Source organism: Mobula birostris, chromosome 3 (genome assembly GCF_030028105.1).
Source record: "Mobula birostris isolate sMobBir1 chromosome 3, sMobBir1.hap1, whole genome shotgun sequence".
In the NCBI taxonomy this organism is placed as follows: domain Eukaryota; kingdom Metazoa; phylum Chordata; class Chondrichthyes; order Myliobatiformes; family Myliobatidae; genus Mobula; species Mobula birostris.
The window spans coordinates 34,254,564-34,262,919 of NC_092372.1; positions in this window are offsets into that span (position 1 = coordinate 34,254,564).

Sequence of the window (8,356 nt, forward strand, 5' to 3'; positions counted from 1 at the left end):
CATTGAAACCTTTCAAATGTTGAAAGGCCTAGACAGAGTAGATGTGGAAAAGGTGTTTTCCATGATGGGAGAGTCTAGGACAAGAGGGGCTCCCTTTCAAAACAGAGATGCGGAGAAATTTCTTCAGCCAAAGAGTGGTGAATTTATAGAATATGTTACCACATGCAGCTGTGGAGGCTAGGTAATTGGGTAAATTTAAGGCAGAGATTGATAGGTTCTTGATTGAACATGGCGTCAAAGGTTATGAGGAGATGGGGAGAAGGCTGGGAACTGGGGTTGAGGAGGAGGTAAAAAAAAGGATTAGCCATGATTGAATGGTGCAGCAGATTTGATGGACCAGATGGCTGAATTCTGCTCCTATGTCTAATGGTCTTATGGAAACATTTTGGATCAAGCACAAAATAGCTGAGGGCAGACAATGTTGCTAACAATTATTAATGGGTCACCAAATAGGATTTATAATATTAGGCATGCCATTAATCAGGAAATTAGTGGTTATTTACAAGGGGTAATATAATAATTGTGGAAGACTTTAATCTAGATGTAGACTGAATGAATTAAATTTACTGTAATAAACAGCATAAGAAAATATAAGAAGTGTGCAAAATGCTAATTTTATGTGAAGAAATCAATAAGGGGAAAAGGCGTATCTTGATTTTTATAATGTGTGAGAGTTGATTGTTTATTTTGATGTCAAAGCTGTTTGGGGAAGAGTAATCATAATACAACAGAATTTTTCTTTACTTGGAAGTAACATAGGTCTACATAAAGGAATCAATGAAAGTACGAAAGGGGAGTAGGTGTGTTCGAGTGGAAGAACATATTGAATCAATGACATGAGGCAATCCCAGAATTAAGAAAACTCAAGATGAAGAAGAAACATCTGAAAAGATAGTGTGCAGTTGAATTATTTTGGAAGAATACAAAATCCCATCAAATGCAATGTTTAGAAATGGAAATAATTTGTTCTCAACTCTGAGACCCTGACCAAGTAGTAAACAAAACTTCTGTAACCCCCTACCTTTCAATTATTCATACTGAACATTTATTTTGGCAAGTGAGACCCTTGTTACTAAAAACTGACAATTGTCCAATAACATTATCTTTTATGTACCTTCTGGTGCAAAATCCTGAAGCACACAGCAGTCTATCATCAAATGTACCTTCTTAAAAGCCTTTTCTCTGTATGCACTGCAAGAAGGAGAGAAATATTGGGGAATAGAGGATCCAGGTAGTAAAAGGGGAGATTGGGATATCAGATTGACAAGAGATTCATGTTATTCGGCTGATGATGAAGAAAGAGATAAGTGAGAGGTCAGACTCAAGTGTTAAGAAATTGGGTTGGTGATGTTTGGGACTGTTAACCTAGAGATCATTCAGGATTGAGAATGAGATCCCCGTTCAGGAGTGGGGATAAGAATGTTGAATGGGAGAGTGCAGGAGTATAATGTGATCCAGGAAAAATGGTGTTGTAAGTATTTAGTGACTATCATGGATGTACAGTTCAAGGTTCATTTTGCCATTATGAGCTCATTATGGAGGAACTGAAAAATCAACTTTTTGTAGGGAACACAGTAAATCCCACGGTTTTTTTTCTTTATAATTTCCCTTTTACAATTAAATTAAATTAAATTACATAATGCGTGGAATAATTTAAATATCTTTACTTAATCCATCTATCTTTCTGGCAAGCCTCTCACAAGTTTATTGTGTGTTAAAATCCTCCATTGATACCTCCCTGTCTTTACTATACCATTGTCTAATCCTTGCACTCAACCATCATAGCTAGCCATTCTACAGTTTTAACATTTCTTCTAATTTTTACTCAATATATAATTCTTCACTGATTGTTTTTGAAGCATAATATTATATTCCATGAATTTCAATCTTAGTTACATGTTCTTGGATTTGATTTCTGACATGCGAAGAGTGTCCTATCACAAACTGTTCAAAATATTAGATATACATTCTTTAGAGTGAAAAGTATGAATGATAGCTTATATAAGGCCCTAAAGGGGAATAATGGTGGAGATGCTGAAATGTTTCCGCTAGTTGAAGAAATCTTAGTGATGAGTCTATGGATTCATGCCTTTGGGGGCACGTAAAGCAAAGATCAAAACAGCCCAGATACAGGCCCTTTGGCTCAATCATTCCTGCTGACCACAGAGCCCACCAAAGGCTAGATACATTTTTTTTGAAGGACTGGGGAACCGTGGCCAACGTGCAACTGGAACAGTAGAGGAGCTGAGAACTGTGCCGGATCAGGCGTGATCATATTGAATGGACAGGCAGCCTTCAGGCTTGTGCTTCTCTTTCTTTTACCTTTAATACGAAGGCTCCACTTAACCACACTCTCCTCGTCCTTGCAGACCTTTCCAGCTGGGACAGTTAGTTTTTGGTCCTGACTATCTCACACTAATGCATCAGTGAAGCCTCTCATGTCACATTTCTCAGTTTAGCTTTTGTCTGCATTAATTTTATTGCTTATTTTTAGTGCACTCATTTAAAGAGTGGCACATTGGTCAAAGTGTTTTCCTGCTTTTGTTTTATTCACACATTTCTTGGGTTTCTTTTTTGCTTAATTACACTATAAAATTAAATTATCTTTTTTAGCGATGGCACCAATTAACAGTAACTGATGCCAACAAAATTATTAAAATTTTCATACATGTTGAACTAGCAAACAGGAAGAGGATGGAGGGAATTGCTGATGATTAATGGTAGATATTAATAATGATAATCTGGTTCCTGTGGCATTGGAACTAAATGGTACTTCCAGTGTTTAGTAATGTACATAATATATGAATTAATCTGCATACATTTGATAGTTGTTCCCCTCCAAGACAGCAGGGGTCATCCTGTAGGCTTATCTTGTGTTCCTGTTTTGCTCTTGAGCATACACTATTTTGGTAAAGTTGTGTTTGCAGACTTGTGACCTCAGCAGGCTTGGAGAAGATAAATAAACTTCCTAAAGGACAAACCTAAGCTTCCACCAATTTTCTACATGAAAATGTAGCAAATTCTATACCTTATGACAAAGAGCTCATCAAACAAAATATAAATGGAATGAACGTTGGTCAATGCAAATTTTGATTTTTTTAAATATAACTCTTCTGCTTCTCTGTCATTTCCAAAGCTCATAAATAAAGAAGATATTGTGTAACCCTAATCTCTGGAGCTTTGTGAACCTGTGTTGCTTGGTATAATCAGCACCATAGACGCCACTCTGACTTTTCTCCCCATTCCTCAGAGCATCTACTGTCTCTAAACATCCAAATTCAGTATTATCCAAATGCATGATTTTTTTCTGATCCTGATCTTTATTTCAAGATTCAAGATTTCAATCAGGTAGATTCATCATTTTATAAAAATATGTCAAACTATTCCCTTGATTTAAAACCTTGACTAAAATCCTGCTGGGATTTTATTTCAGTCGTTAATCTTCGAAGTGGTCAATTGGCACCATACCAAGAAAAACAATTAAATGATGCACCTGCACCTCTTACTTCAAAGGTTGAGAAATGGTGTCTTGTAATCTTTAGCAAACAATTTAGTGCATGTGTATTCTGCTTTTGCCATTTCAATAAAAAGGGTAGAGATTTCATGCTCTTATAACCGATAGGCTAGTAAGGCCAGAGTAAGAATAAAATACTATAGGTGATTTGGGTCAAAGTGACAAAATAATAGCAAATAAGAAATATTGGAAACTTTTTGTAAAGTAAGTTTATTTAAAAGGTTTATCCTTCAAATTTAACTGTGGTGTTTCATGAAAGGGATGATTAGAGCTATCTTGTAATTCATTAGAAGTGAAATCAAAGTCAAAATGCAAAATAGAATTACAAACTAAATCATGTCACACACTATATTGCAAAGCTGTCTTGGTCAAGTTTAATAGTAAATCCATTAACGAGGCATCAGTTATAAAATGCAAAATAATATCCATTCAATTTATTTTCAAGACCATTAATCAGTGAAAGAAGTGATACCATAAGTAAAATTATTCAGCTGGAAGAATATGCAACAGTGTTGGCTACCAATGACATCTAGTAAAAGAAACATCTTTTTGCTGGTGAACTTCAGCCATCGTCATGCAATGGAACAGATGCTGATGTACAAGCTTATCTAAAGCTGTACTGACAAAGTACAATAGTTTAACGATGCAAAATGATTTTGTTGCATTTTCAATAGTTCGTTCTTCTGATGAAAGCAAAATGAAAATGTGCTGAACACTGTGTAACATAAACAATTGTAAACTTGGACACGAGAATGAAAATATTAATGCTAATGATGGTCATCCAGAAAATGTTCTGATTGCATTTTGCAAAATTCTTTGGCAATTACATAACAGCTGCTTCATGTATAAGCTGCTGATCAGATAAACCACAATTATCATGGTAATAGCCTTTTCTGAATTATTTCATCGAGGTGAATCAGTTTGCCATTTGATTATCATGGGAATTGTAATATATGCATTAAAACATGAGAAACATAACAAGTGTGCACGTTGAAGCAGAAATGTGGTAACATCATGTAATTGTTTCATGCAATAGCCTGCAGTTAGAACACAGTACATTCTGAACTTCCCCTTGCTCCCACTACATTCAGACCCTGTGGAGTTTGTAATAACAGCTTCCTACGCTTTACTCAGCTCAGATATGCTGCTTCTGAATCATCCCCATCGCAAACATTGGAACAAACCAGAAGGACAAAGTTTATGTTCAAAGAAAATATTTGATATTTATCCGAGACCTTGGAAGAGAAGATCAGCAATGCAGGTAGACTTAAACTAAAGTCATACCAAAATGCAGATCTCTGGATTGCTATCTGCATGAAGGAGTTTTTGCATTAGAAATAAATTTACCACATAAGTAATATTTAACATAATAATTAAAATGTGAGCAGTCACTTGGAATGCCAAATTTCAAGGTATGTGGTGGTAATTATGGGCAACATAAATTTATTATGGCATAAATTACTGTTGTAACCAACTAAAAACTGAGATAGGCTGTAGGAAATTTAGCACTTAGAAATTCTTATCGATGCAGCGTAGAATGCATTATAAATGGATGCATGATGGTTTGATATAGCAACGGTTCTGCATGTGCCCACCAGAAACTGTAGAGATTGCGAAGGCAGCTCAGAACATCATGGAAAGCAGACCTCCCTCCATGGACTTTGTCTATATCTCAGTAAACCAGTTAGCATAATCAAAGACCCCTCTCCCCAAAAACACATGCTCTCTCTCTCTTCTCCTGTCTTTCACTGGGCGGAAGCAGAAAAGCCTGAGAACACTCACCGCCAAGCTCAAGGATGGCTTCTCTCCCATTGTTATAAGATTATTAAATAGTTCCTAGTATGATAAGATGGACTCTTGACCTCACAATCTACTCTGTTATGATCTTTCAACATTATTTACCTGCACTGCACTTTCATTGTAACTGTTACACTTCATTCTGCATTGTTATTGTTTTTCCTTGTTCCACCTCAGTACACCTCAATAATGATTTGATCTGTATGAACAGAGCACAAGACAAAATTTTCCCTGTATCTTGGTACATGTGACAATAATAAAACCAATACCAAATCTACTACCTGCTCTGACAGCACAGACATGAACCACTCTGTGGAATAAATTACACAGATTCTCTTTAAAACTTGTCTCTTCTTAAACATATCGCTCCGTTTTTTGATGATTAGTTTAAACAGGGTAAACAGAGAAAGCTGTTCTCTTTTGAAGATGGTTCCAGAGGATACAGGTTTAAACTTTTGTGTGGAAGGTACTAAGGGAGATGTGAGGAAAAGCTTTTTTACAAAATGAGTTGGTAGGATCTGAAAATCACTGGCTGATAAAAAGGGAATGAGGGAGTGGACAGGCAGTTATAGGACTCTAGAATAGTATAGGGGAATGGACTGATGTCATTCCTTCAATAGTAGCTGGCATTGAGTTGATGGGCCTAATGACCTTCCTAAAGGAAGGTCCCTGAGTTTGAATGATCTCTCTGCCCTGATACTGTTGAAGGATGGTGCCAGATTTCTGGGTCTTGGGCAGGTTGGTTCAATGCACTTTGCAAATTAGACTCTGTAGTTCACGCTACGATGTTTTTCTGTTTTCCGGTCGCTCTTTTTTTTGTTGCTAACTTGGGTGATTTTGATCAGGGCGGCCTACAGATAATGAACTAAGCTGAAGGGAATCTGCCTGGACTCTTTCGATTTTGTGTTTTATATTCTGCGTTTGTTCGCTCATTTTTTTTGTTGTCAATTGCACGATTTCCCCCGGGATCAATAAAGTATGACTATGACTATGATTTGCTTTTGTTGCGCATTCTTTCAACAGGTTCCATGGTATTCTTTGGCTTTCTTTGCTTCGTGGCTGTCTGTGGGGAAGACGCCTCTCAGGGTTGCATACTGCACACATACAGTACTTTGTTAATAAATTACAGTGAAACCTTTAATAATCTCCTTCTGTATCCTAACTATTTTATGATTATCTGATGGGTTCCATAGACTTGAATGGTGAAGATGAGAACTACTTTAACAAATCTAAGAAATAGATGCAGATATAGGCCTTCTGTTCCTAAGTCGGCACTAACAAGGTCAAAGCTGATATTCTTCCTTAGACAACATTTTCCTGCCCTATTCCCAAGCCCCTTCATTCCTTTAATATCCGGGTATCTACTAATTTCTGTCTTGAGTTTCTAAAACCTTTAATTCTAGAGCCCTAAAGATTCATGTTATGAATGAAGGAATTCTTCCTTTTTTCAATTCTAATGTCCTTATGTTCAGACTGTGACACCAAGTTCTCAACTCCTCAACCAAAGGAAATATCCTCTTTACAACTACTCCGCTGAACCCTTTAATAAGCATTGCATGTTTCATTAAGGTTACCTCCCATTTATCTTGTTACTTGAGAATAAATCCCTATCCTTCTCCATCTGTCCTCATGACAGACTGTCATGGCAGGAAACAGCAAATGATGATTCATTGCAACACTTCCTTTTGAACAAGTAGATCCTTTTATTCAAAGGGAAACCAAATGTGAATGAACTACTCAATTGCCATTTAAAATAATCTTTATTTTTATTCTAGTATCCGAAAATAAAGTTTAATTTGCAAAGAAGGTTAACATACCATATATGTTCTTAATAGCCAACTCCACTGGCAAGTTAGCCTTCAATTATTTACCGAAATATATCTACGTTCCTTAGAGCTCAATATTACCATACAATTTTGAAAAATACTTCTGATTTTTTTACGAAGATGGTGAATTTCCGTTTTCTACTTTGGACTTCATCCTTCACCCAACTTACAGATATCCCTTTGAAGCCTGTTTTATCACTACTCAGATTCTTATTTAGGTTCAGATCGTCAGGATGCAGTTCTTTTAGGTCTGTGTAATTTATTAATTTTCAAGCTCATTAACATCTCTGTTGTTCTTTACTGGTATTATCTATTTTCTTTCCTCACTTGCACTAGAACCTTGTTTCTCCATTATCTGTGGGATGACCTTTGTGTCTTCTTCCATGGAAAAGTGCACAAAGTATTCGTTTAATTCCTTTGCCACGTCCTCATTCTCCATTACGAAATCTCTTGTCTCTGGAAGAGACTTGCATTTGCCTTCAGTCTTTTCCTTTCTACGTATCCATAGAAGCCCTTGCAATTTGTTTAGTGTTTTGAACTGCCTTACCTTCATACACGATTTTTCCTTTCATCTACATCATTCTCTACTTAATTCTAAATGCTTCCAATTCTCAGGTCAACTGCCTTTCTGACAACTTTATAAAACTTTTCCTTAGATTGAATGTTCTCTTTAGTTTGTCCTTATATCCATGGTTGGACTATTGATGATAAGATATTTACTTGCTAGAGTACAAACCCCTATTTTTAGTTATAAAACATATTCGCTATGTAAATATTAAGGAAATGGTTATCACTTTTTAAAATTCCAATATCTGCAACAAAGCTGGTTTCTTCCTGTCGTAACATGAATAACAAAAGGGAATATGTACAGAATTTACACATTGCTTATTTAATGTCAAGAATAAATTCATGGAAATGAAGTAATTGCTGCTTTCCTCAAGGGAAAGATAATAACAAGAGGCTAATAGAGTTATTGGCCAGATGTGGAGTTAATCTTAAACAAAGATACACTTAATTTAGAAGAAAGAAGTTCTTACATGTATGATGCCAATGAAAACTTTTTTAACTAGGTTGTCATTATAAACAAACTTTTCTTTAACTGCGCATAAAGAGAAGTACATTGTCCTAGTGTGAAATTTCTCTCCCTGATATTAACAGTTCCTTTCTCCATGGATGCTGATTGTCCTCCTGATTTTTTTTTCCAGCAGATGGCTTGCTG